This window comes from Nycticebus coucang, chromosome 1, assembly GCF_027406575.1.
Source record: "Nycticebus coucang isolate mNycCou1 chromosome 1, mNycCou1.pri, whole genome shotgun sequence".
Taxonomy (NCBI): domain Eukaryota; kingdom Metazoa; phylum Chordata; class Mammalia; order Primates; family Lorisidae; genus Nycticebus; species Nycticebus coucang.
The window spans coordinates 68,284,238-68,296,651 of NC_069780.1; the positions used below are offsets into that span (position 1 = coordinate 68,284,238).

Here is a 12,414-nt window from a genome sequence, read left to right on the forward strand (position 1 = left end):
ACAATCTTTCAACCAAATTTTACATAGAAAAGAGTCAAAATATTAATGCATTTTGGCTCAAGGGCAGAACAGTACTAGTTCATTAAAAAAAAAAAATCTATACAGAGTACTTGCCTGCTGTGTATACTAAATCTTAGACAATTTTGAACACACACTTTTGCAATTTCCTTAGGTGACATAGAAATACACAAAATGTCTCGATTTTCTAGGAAGATACTTTGTTTTTATAATTAAAAAATCCATACATTTAAATTGAAACCGAGTCCTTTGATCTTGAAAGCCACGAAGTTTGATACATATAAAGTTTATGACTTCAAACATGCCATCATTTTTACATTTTAATGAAAAGTATCCCCATGAGAAAGAAGAGATTGAATGTCTTCTTGTTAAACTACATTTTATCTGAGAAATGTTATTTCATGGTAGATCCTTTTCAAACTGATTTTGGTATTGACACATCAGTTGTTTTTCAGATCTCATTTACTGGGAAAATACAAATTATTAGCTTTAGGTGAACAACATAACTTCTTCAGAACCGTTCAATCCAGGTGCACCTAGAATTTTTCTTTTGATAAAAGATATCCTCAAAGTGAAAGACTTCAGCAGCATTCAGAAAAATGTAAGGCTGCAAGAAAGAAAACAACCCAAACCAATCCTATCAATAAGGCATATACTGAACAACCACTTAGATCACTGTGGGACCACCTCTTGCCCTTCCAAAGGCCACTAATAAACTTGAAGTCAGCTTTACTTAGGATAGGAGAGCATTTGATTTATAAGAAATTTAAATATTTTCTACTCCAGGGAGTTTTAATCAAGGGCTAAGAAGTGGGTTTCAGCTGTCCATGAATATATGTGTATCTATTCTACTGCGTGGAAAGGGGTTGCAGGGTCTCCTTTGGGGTCATGATATCACCCCAAATTTACTAACACTAAATTTTAATCCAACTTCATTTATCTGATGAGAAACATGCAGACCCTAAGAAGTTAGCTGATTCATCAAAGGCCCCAAAGACCTTACACCCAGGGTCTTCTGACTTCTCCTTCAGTGACAGAGAGCCAGTATTTCCTGGAGACTAACCTGAGTTCTTAGCTTTGGATCCTGAATCTGCCATTTATAAGATGTGTAGCACTGGGAAAATTATTTAACTTCCTATGTCTGTTTTGTCAGCTATAAAATGGAATTGAAAGCAGTTATAAGTGATGAGCATTCCGTAAATATTATTGATGATTATTACGTTTCCTTTAAGCAGAAATACCACCAATTAATAAAGGTGATACCTTACTTCTTGAGTTTATTTCCTCATAAAAAGAAACTTCTCAATTTAAAAAGGAAAGTGATACTGAGGCTCTGTGTAGCAGCCCGTATAGCCTATGGCTAGGAGGAGTGAGAGTTATAAGAAATACCTGTACAGCTCAATAATGGAACACCTTGGTGGAAAGGGCATGGAGAGGGATTTAGCTCTCCTAACAAGCATGAGAGATGAGAGCAGTGGTGAATTGGCAGTCTCTATACCTGTGGTGTTGAGAGCCACAAGATCAGCCTTATATTAGTCTGGAGGAGAAGGCAGTCGGGAGCATGTGCATTCTATCACAGACCCACTTACTCTGACTCTGTCTCCTCTCCTGCCTGCAGAACGCCAGCATGGCTCTCTGTTGAAGATCACTAAACTCTGCTAAAGACTAAGATCTATCTTTCTAAGAAGACTGCTTTACTCTCTCTAAGACACTCTCTCTCTCTCTGTGCACCTAAAGTAGATAGCCCTCAGGCACCTAAGAGACCTGAGCAAGGTAACTTAGCAGTCTGCGTCCAGAACCTAGTTAAGCCGGGCCCGAGACCTGGACAGTCCTGGGCCCTGACAGCTCTGTTTTCTAAACAGATCAGTTCCTGTTTTAACTTAAACTAAATGCAAAGCAATATAATATGGTGTGTTTCTGCCAAAATTGGGGTGACCAGCAATACTAACAATATACAAACAAAGTGACTAAAAATATCATTCAGCCTTTAAAAAGAAAGGAATACTGCCATTTGTAGCACATAGATAATCCCAAAAGACACTATGGTAAATGAGATAAGCCAGTTACAGAAGGACAAACACTCCACTCACATGGCGCTTTCAAAATAGTCAAATTCTAGAAGAAGAGAATATAAGGGTGGCTATCAGGGAATGAGGGGAGGGGAAAATGGGGAGTTGTCATTCAATGAGTATAAGTTTCAGTTACGCAAGATAAAGAAATTCCAGAGATATGCTGTACAAAACTGTGTCTACATTTAACCATACTGTACTATGCATGTACACATTTAAGAGGGTACATCTCATGATAAGTGCTTCGAGAACAGTAACAGCCACCACCACAAAAAAACCACAAAGGGCTACAAGAAAACTTTTAGAGGCTCTGGATATGTCTATTACCTTTGATTGTGGTGATAGTTTCACACGCATGTGCCTATGTCCAAATTCATCAAATTGTGCCCATTAAATATGTGCAGTTTTTGCATATCAATGAAGCTTTTTTAAAAAAATGTATACATATGTCCTACTAAGCTCAAACTTAATATATACATACTTACTTCAACTTCTATAAAGTTGCCTATAGCCTCTCCACTGGATCTGACAAAGCTGATGGCCTCTTTAGTACCACCCAACAAGAGGGGAGGAGTGAGGGAGCGAGAATCTGAGTAGAAAGAGACCATATTCTTAAAGGATGAAGGTTTAAATAACTTATCTTTGCCGAATTTGTAAAAACATTTGACCACAAACATTTTGCTGGGCTTCTTATAAGAAGCCATGCATATAGGGCCCTGAAATTTCAGCTTTCTTAACTTCATGGTGAATCTATCTCTTCAATTGATTCATAATTTCAGCATCCTCCAAAGCTACACTCAAGGAATAGAAACTTTCTCTATTTATCTACCTCACTAATTATGGGAATTCTAGTCATTTGTGAAGAATCCAGAAGACTCTGAAGTAGCAGGTAAAGGAAGACAGGCAGGTTGCTGGAATAGTCCCCTGTCGTTATAATAAAGAGCTAACTATTTTTAAACCTTTTGTACTATAACTCCTAAAGTGATGGAGATGAACTGTTCTGTAAGTTCTGACTTTAACTTCTTTCCATTCTATTTTCTACTTACAAACTCATTCTTGTTAAGGTTTTCACATCATATTTTCAGCGACGCCTATAAAATTTCCTGCCTAGTTGTGACCTCTTCCAAAGAATTAATCTAATCCCTCTCTGCCTTTGGAGACTCTTGAGTGTCAAGCAGCCTATTTTGCTTACCTTATTCTAACTCTTGACTCCAACCTACTTTTTCTCCCAGGATCTCTGCAACCAACTCATTTTTATTAAGCCTTCCAGAGTCTATTATTGAGATCATTTTCAATTCCTCTTTTTTTCATCATTATATCTGATCAATTCTAACAACTCTGCTACCAAAATCTTAATTTCTTCTTGTCCATGTCAAGATCTTTACTTTCGTGCTAAATTTCCTAATTTCTTGCCTAGTTTACAACCACCTCTTCAGTGTTACCTCTGCACCTGCGATGTATGTCATGGTTTACTTCTCTTACATAGGTGGCTGGTCACTCTGCCTGAAACAGAGGCTTCAATACTTGACCCTCCTCATAAATTGCAAATATTGATAGAAGAACATTCAGACATCTTAAGGCCATATTCAGGCCATTTATGACCTGGCTACAATTTCTCCTTGATCACACTGTCCCGTGTCATATAAGCGCCATGAAAGTGGAAATTATTGTTGTTAAATTCAAGGGAACATCCTTAGTGCTCGACATACTGGAGGCGCTCCACATTTGCTTCATGATTGATAGCTCCCTAGTTACTGTTTTTATGTCTTAAATGCCACATATACTTTGAAATCTTTGTATCATTGCCCTTGTGTTCTTAGGCTTTTCCTGTTCTCGCCCTCCTTGCATTTTTTTTAAATTTCAGATTAATATGAGGGTACAAAAGATTAGTTTACATTGTTTACATTTCTAAGGTAAAGTTGAGCCCTTCACCCATGGGGTGTGCTGCTCACATTGTGCACATTAGGGGAGAGTTTACCAATCCCTCTCCCTCTTCCCTTTTCCTCCCTCTCTCTTCCCCCTACTATGGTTTCATATTAATATGGAGTACATTGGATACTTGCTTTTCCACTCTTATGATACTTTACTAAGAAAAATGTGCTTCCACTACATCCAGGTAAACTAAAAAATGTAAAGTCTCCATCTTTTTACAGCTGAATAGTACTCCATACCACATTGAACACAAACAATCTCACCTTCCTTTTTTTTTTTTTTTTTAAACTGGCCACTGAATTCCCTCCTCATTTATAACAAAGACCAATTATCACCTTCCTCTTGAAGCCTTTCTGGATATTCCAGTCAGAAGTAACAGTCCTTTTCACTTACATTTCCACATTGATTTGTCTTCACTGTGAAGATTTATTTTTTTCTATATCTAAGCAAAATAATAAATACAGCTATAGCATTTGTTATAATTGTTTTGAGACCTATTCTCTCCATTGGATATATATTATTTGCAGTTAATAAATAATAAAATGTTACTAATAATGATGCCTGGGATACAGTCAGAGCACAATAAAAATCATTATAGGACCGATGATGATGAGGACAGCCAACATTTATTGAGTGTCCTGGGCACTCTATATTCAGCATCTCACTTAATTTTCAAAATAATCCTATAAAACAGATATAATTTGCCCAGCCTTACAGATAAGAAAACTGATTCTTCATGAAATTAGGTAATTTGTCTAGCCTCATGCTAATATATTTCAGATCTGACATATTTTCCAAAGTCTGACTCACTAAACAAACTTATAAACAACTTTCAACGTCTTAGTCATGCTTAGATTTTCCACTAGCTGAAGCAAAGATGTGCATATGGTGGAAGCTCAGTAACGCTTGCTTGCATTCCTCTTGTAGACATTTATTTCTAAAATAGAAATATTTTTGATCACATCAAAAAGAAGACTAAACATTGTTAGTACTTCATAAAACAAACAGAAGCCAGTAATCCACAAAAAAGCAAGAAGATGATTAAACTGACCTGAACTATATTATTCTAACCTTTATTCTTTCACTAAACAAATATCCATTGAACTATACTGTTTTCAAGTGTTACCCTAATTTCTTTTGAAAATTTAAATTGGGACAGAAAATTCATGTATTACAATTGATCTTAATTATTATGTGTCAAACCTAGAGAAATTTCAGTAGAATTTAATGCAGCACCACTCAAGATGGTACAGACTTAAATTGTTAAAAAAAAAAAAAAAAACATTAATTTTGATCTGTGATCTTACCCTATCATTTCTGTTTTTATACATTTATTCTTTCATTCTTATTTTACTTTTCTTTCATTTTCCATTTCCAGCTCTCCCACTTTCCCCCCCATTCCCATCCTTTTGCTTAAGTTTCACAAACTTGTACCATAGCCATAATTCCATTTATTATCATTCTATTCATAAGTTCTCTTGTTCTTACCTTTAGCTCCCTTCTTCCTGTCTCCTGTAGGGTTCCTCTACTTCGGAAAGGGCCATTGTTTTATTTATAATCCCTGAAATTACTCATAATTTGCTAACTCTTTTCCAAGCTCTCACCTGTTCTTTAACTTTAGCATCTTTTCCATCTTTTTTCTTCTACAAATTCATAAGTTAAGCAAACATATTAATTGGCTATAAGAGGAAGACACATAATATCTGAACGGAAGAAGTTCCTCTAGCCTAAATTTTATTCACAATTTGTATTCTTAACTCAAGATAATTAACAAAACATAATCTACATATTATATTAAGATGTCAAAATATAGAAAGAAATAAATAGCACAGTTAATTAAATGCCTTTTCCTTACTCCTCTTCCAATTCTCAAACTCTTCTGAGGCTCTTCTTATTACCTAAACTGCCCTTCCCTCCTTTTCACTTTTCCCTTCTCCATATTTGCAAATTTCACATTGAGGTCTAGATCCGATATTAGTTCCTACACAGACAACTTCATGTGAGGAGTCTAGCAGAAAATACTTAACTTTTTCCTATTGTCATCATAGTCCTAGATCTATGTCTTTATCATAGCTTTAATTACTTTTCATATTGTATAAAATAATTTTGATAATTACTTTTGCCTCTAGGGTTTAGGGAATTTAAATGAAGTCATTGTGCATTTAATGTCTCTGTTTCCCTCAAACAAAAATAGTATTGTAGGTGCTCAAAAAATGTCAATAGGTAAATAAATAAATCTTTTGAGGCTCAATTCAGTTTGTCTTCTATCTTCTTCTGTCTGTCTTTAGATTATACAGGGAAATGCTAAACTTAACTAAAGAATAAAAGCTCTAGATATACTATCAAGAAAAGGAATGTGAGAATCTGGAGATATAACACATGTATAGTATGGCACTTATAAACACATAATAATGAACACCAGTCAGCAAGACACCTCCATATGTTGATGTGAAGACAGCTGTGAGCCACTGATGCACAAAGGTTATAAAACCTTACCAGATTGTTTGTACAGTGTCACCAGCTAAGTGCACAATAGCAAGTCTGTGAACTTAATTATCAGACCTTGTACAATGACATGTCTGATGTTCATTCCAGAAAAAAAAAATCCAAAATTGCTTTGAGGGGTGGACTAAGTGATGGCATCAGTACATAGCTCTGCAAGGGGTATATTTCAAAGGTGACCTTAGCAACATACAGTAGTTTTTCCTAGGATGAGTTCATGAACTTAATTGTCAGACCATACATATGTGTGTGTGTTTGTGTGTGTGAATACTTATACAGAGGATATATCGGTATATATACACATAAGATCTTTTCAGGAAGTCTTCCCTGTCAATAGAATACTTTTCAAAATTTTTATTTTTCAGATAATTTTAGACTTCCAGAAAAGCTGACAAAATAGGAGAGTTCCTTTATACCCTCACCTGGATTCCCCTATGTTAATATCTTTTATAACTACAGAATAATTATCAAAACTAAAAAATTACTATTGCACTATGGTACAATGTTATTAAATAAAGAATATATTTAAACAGGTTTTCCCACTAACGCCCACTTTCTCTTCTAGGATCCCATTTAACTGCCATCCTTTCAAAGTCCTCCAATCTATTGTAATTCCCCAGTTGTTCACTGTCATCCATTGACCTTCACATTTTCAACAGTATTGATCATTTTATAGAATGCTCCTCAGTTTGGGTTTGTTTGTCTTACCGATTTTGTGATGAGACTGAGGTTCTGAGATGCAGAGCAGAACACTATGGAGACAGCATGTTTCTCAGAGCATCGAATCAGAGAAAATGTTCATGTGTTATTTTGAGGTTAATCTTGCTGCACTGGGGTATCTGCCACTTCCTACAGTTGATTCTTCTCTGTGAAATTACTAAATTTTTCTTTGGGGGGGGGGCACACTTTGAGATTGTGTGTATTCTGTTTCTGCTTAAACTTTCACTTACTAATTTTATCATTAATTGATGAATCTTGCCTAGAGCAAACTGTTAACTATTATACTTCAGTGGTGATTGTTTGTCTTATTCCTCTCCCACTGGTTAATTAGAATGCTTCTAAAAGGAATAGTTGACTCTTCTTCTCCACTTATTTACTATTCAGTTACCTAGTACTATTAATATGGACTCACGGATATTTTGCATTCTTTGGTTTATGATCCAATACTATATTTATGTTGTTGAAATTGGGGGAGCTTTATCTATTGGGAGCCCCTACACATGGGCTTCTGTGCCCTTCAAATATGCCTCTTCTATTTTTCTTTTCTTTTCTTTTTATTTTTTAGCACATTCTTACTTTCCAGAGCCACAAGATACTCCAGATTTATATTGTATTTTCCTTGCTCCAGTGACGTAATAAACCAGGTTTCCAAAGAACGTTGATCCTTTTTATTAGGGAATAGTATTTAGAAATCAAGCACTGATGACAGACTATACTCAGGGCTACTGGGTTGTCACTGCTTTGCATATAATTTTCACTGGCTGGAGCTGGAAAACATTCGTGCCTATACTAACTAGTCCATATACATTCTGGATTTATTTCTTTATCTATCTCTATTTTTTCTAGTTCATTCTTTTCATTCAATTATCATTTTTACAACTTTATTGATCACTTATTATCACTTTAAATAATATAATTAAAGTAAGTTAAAAATATAATAAATGAAGATATGAAATTCTAGAGGAATTCATAGAATAAATTTTACGACATAGAACAAATTGAATTTCATAGAATAAATTTCAAATTGAGAAGGTTGCATAGCTAGCAATCTAACCATGATATTCCGTTAATATCAACAGGTCTTCTCCACAGAGACAATGTCACTGAAAAAATGAACAAAGTTTCTCTTTTCCCTTTCCTTCTATTGTTTTCTGATTCTACCTATTGTGACCAGAAACATTCTTCAAAAAGCTTGAATCTTTATGTGTACTGTTTGTAGAAATCCGAAGAGTTTTCATTTAAGTACCCTTGTATGTATTAGATCTTCATAAAGTTGCTTAAAGTTTTAAAATTCTGATAGCCAATGAGTGACTCTGAAGGAAATAATTGGAAAGTATCTACTGAATGTTAATTTCAGAACTGATTTGTACTTAAGCCAGAAGAAACAGCTTTTCTCTCCAGCTACGGGTATGTTCCATTTGTCACACAGTCTGAAATAAGAACACGTTGCGTAAACTTGTGCAATCCTTAGTCTCAATTGAGGTAGTTTCTGTCACACCTGAAACTGATCACTCAATTCTTTATAATACCAATACTTTCAATGAAAATTACAAATATATCATCTTAGGGAGTCTTCTTAATATTGTACATTTGTCATTTTATAATTATCAGTTACCAATATCTCAATGTTTGGACCTGCTATGTTTAACTCCTTTGGCCCTTCAGCCTTGAATTTCACTTGAAATTACTATAAAAACAGCAGATTGATCTATGATGTACATTATGAATTTTCCCCCCAGATTTCTTTATTTGATAAAGAATGGTACACACTTAAAATATCATGTTTGTTCTTAGCTGGGGCACTTGTGTTCTTTAAATTTAGAATTCATTGGAACTGATTCTTTCCCTCCAAAAGTGAACAAGTATACAAAAGAAAATCAATAAGAAAACAAAATTAAAAATATAAGGTAATAATCTGATTGGTATGATATGTGTTATTATTTTTAAATATCTCTTCATTTTACGCTATTCTGTTAATGATGTAGCTTCATGATTTAAATAGCCATTAGCTATCTATAACAAAAGCCTTCAGATTTCTGGTATCAAGAGACAATTATAAAAATATAGATGGGAATGTTTTACACAAAATTTATGCCAAAAAGTAAAGTTTTTTCTTTAAAAAATATGTGTTTCTTCTTTCTTTGACATTTTATACTATCTCCACAATTGTCTTTGGCTTTGTGAAGATGGCAGAATATCCAATGTAACAGGGAAGTAGAATTCAAGTTGTTGAGTTTCATCAAGCCAAAGAGACTAGGTTGGTTTGAAATCTAATAATAGGGCTGCCTTGCAGCCTTTTAAAAGCCACTTAATAATAGAAATGAGATAATAACACCATTATTTCCCAGAAGATTTCTTTAACATTGCTACAACTATAAAATAGTGCTAATGACAAAAACGTTTACACACTAATCTCCTGTCAAGGAACAATTTAAGCATCATTCCTGGTTTTAAAAGGGTGTACAAAATGCCTTTGAGAGAAATCACAAGGCTTTAGGAATTATTAAGGGAAGTCCATTTCAAAATAGTCTAACCAATTTGGCATGATCATTAAACATAACTAAAGGTAATTCTGTTTCATTGATGAGGTGATATGCCAAACTCTTGAAATACAGAAATCAGGGAACTCTAATCCCTTCTCTTGGTGGCTCCTCCCCTCAGTGTGGAGATGAGAAGAGGCAGGGCCAGAGGCTCCTCACTCATCCGGAGTTACTGGGTAAACTCTGGCCAATGCGGTGCCTAACTCCAACTTCAGCTGTATTACTTAGAATAATTCTGTTTTGATTTTTAACAAGCATTGGTTAAGGTTCTTTTCATAGCTACTTGATAAAACACTACTTGAGATACTTGAAAAACAAACAAAGGAAAATCCCAATAGAGAGAATTGTGCTTACAAAAACTAAGGGCAGACCATTCCCTTGCGGGCGCAAATCACAAACTGAAGAGCAGTCAGAGAGTATCTCTGTCTTTCCTCTCTTTTTTATGCTTCGCTGTGTATCTGATTTTCCTTCCCCATGCGAAAGATGTATTCCATAGAACACAATTAGAGTTACATTCACAAGCAGGGATTGTCCCCGAATCCCCAAAGTGAATCCACAAGTGAAACTCTATAGATTCAGCATGGTCAAGCGTCTACCCTCCTCTCTGTTTCTTTGCAGCAGGTACTGTGATCATTCAAGCAGCTGTATCTAAGGGGACTAGACTCACAAAATAGAACCATAATCATACAGCTAATATTTATAAAGCATTCCTATTTAAAGCTAGCCATGCATTGATTATGCAGAGTTACATAATTAAGAGTTTTAGTTTTATAAATTATGACAGGTCCATAAACAAAGCCTGATCTATGAAAAAAGCCATTGCTTTGTTTGAATTCATGAAATTTTAAAACAAAGTATAATACTTTCCTATAATATACCTACAACATATAAAATAATTCAGATATGGAATATTATAATAATGTAATAGTTTAAATTATATAATATTCATAAAATACATTCTATGAAAACAAAATTCATTGAAGTATATCAGAATAAAACTTTTATTTTAATTTTAGGGGTTTTGTTCTTACTATTGTTGTCACTGCTGTTTATAAGCTCTATTGTGGTGAATATTCTATTGGTTGTATTTAAGTAATGAATTAGGGTGAAAAATTAACTTAATGAGTCTGAGGGTACCCGAAGTTAACTGAAGGTCATTTCATCTGTCAGTATGAGACAGGACAACATTAGTTCTGCTCAGTTACTTGTTTCAAGAGCTAGATACTAGCTTTGTATTTGGTAAATCTGCCTGCTATTGTTTTCAAAGCTTCCTCTCCAAATATAGCAAGCTTATTAATCACACATGAGTAGACACAAATGACTAATAGTAAAGATGAAAGAAAAAAGTATTCTATCCAAATAATTCACCAGTGAAATACCAAAGTTTGGCCAATCTTATATGCATCATTACCTTGCAAAATGTTCTCTGTAATCCAGCTAAACATTCAAATCTATAACCATAAATCTTAATTAAATTTAACTGTAATTTAAAATCTGTTAAATGTGATTTATATAAGCAAGGAAAAAATTTAGTTCACTACCACCTATCACAATTCATAACTTTCATATTTTGCAAATACAAAAATTGAAACTAAGAGAGGTCAAATAACTTGGCCAAAGTTGAAGTGTTATGGCCCCAAAATTTCAGTGGTATTTTTGATCTCTATTATAACACATAGCTGTTGACATCATATGCATAAGCCTAATTTATCTGAACTCCAGTTTCAAATAATAATCTCTAAACATATTATACAAATATTTTTAAAACATAAACTTGATAATTTAACATGCTATGTATATGATATATATATACACATACATATATTATGACGTCATATATATAGTGTCCATAAAATTTATGTGCAATTTACTATGTTAAACTATTTTATATTGCACTAAACTTTAAGTCCACATTGTATATCAAATATTAATATAATATACATGAGTAGCTTTGTAAAAAAAAAAATCAGTATGCCATATAGTTTAGTGTCCTCCCCATTAATGTGACTACTAAGACATTTAGTCCTTTCCCATATTTTCTTCATAGAAAGAAGAAAGAACACACTTTTTGTGTTCCACAAAAGTAACAGGTCTTTTTGCTAATTGTTTTATCAAAAATTCTCTAGTTTATGGGTTTGTCAACTAGATCTGTAATATTAAAATCTTTCTTTTCTCTGTATTGTGTAATATTTGTCAATACAAGTAAGACATTTATTTCTATAGCCTATTGTAGGTTTATTTATGCTCCCCCAACCCCAAAGGTACCTCAAAATGTGGCCTTATTTAAAAATAAGGTCTTTACAGAGATAATCAAGTTATTATGACCTTAAAGGGGGTATTTGGAACAAAAACAGACATACACAGAGGAAAGATAACACAGGAGAATACCCACTGTGTCAGGGTGTGAAGCATCAGCAAGCCAAGGAAAGCCATGGACTGCCAGAAACCAGCAGGGGGCAACAAAAGACTCCCCTGCAGGTTTCAGAGGGAGCAGGACCCTGTGACATATGGATTTCACTCTCCTAGCCTCCAGAAATCTGAGACAATAATTTTGATTACTTAAGCAATCTAATTTGTAGTGTTTTGTTATGGCAGCCCTAGGAAACCGATACATATCTCAAACCAACCTAATA

At 34.3% G+C, this 12,414-nt stretch overlaps 1 protein-coding gene across 5 annotated transcripts in view; it reads right to left on the minus strand.

Moving 5' to 3' along the window:
* The window catches only part of INPP4B (inositol polyphosphate-4-phosphatase type II B), an 881,338-nt gene that overhangs the window by 158,562 nt on the left and 710,362 nt on the right, over positions 1 to 12,414 (minus strand). The window lies entirely within an intron of this gene.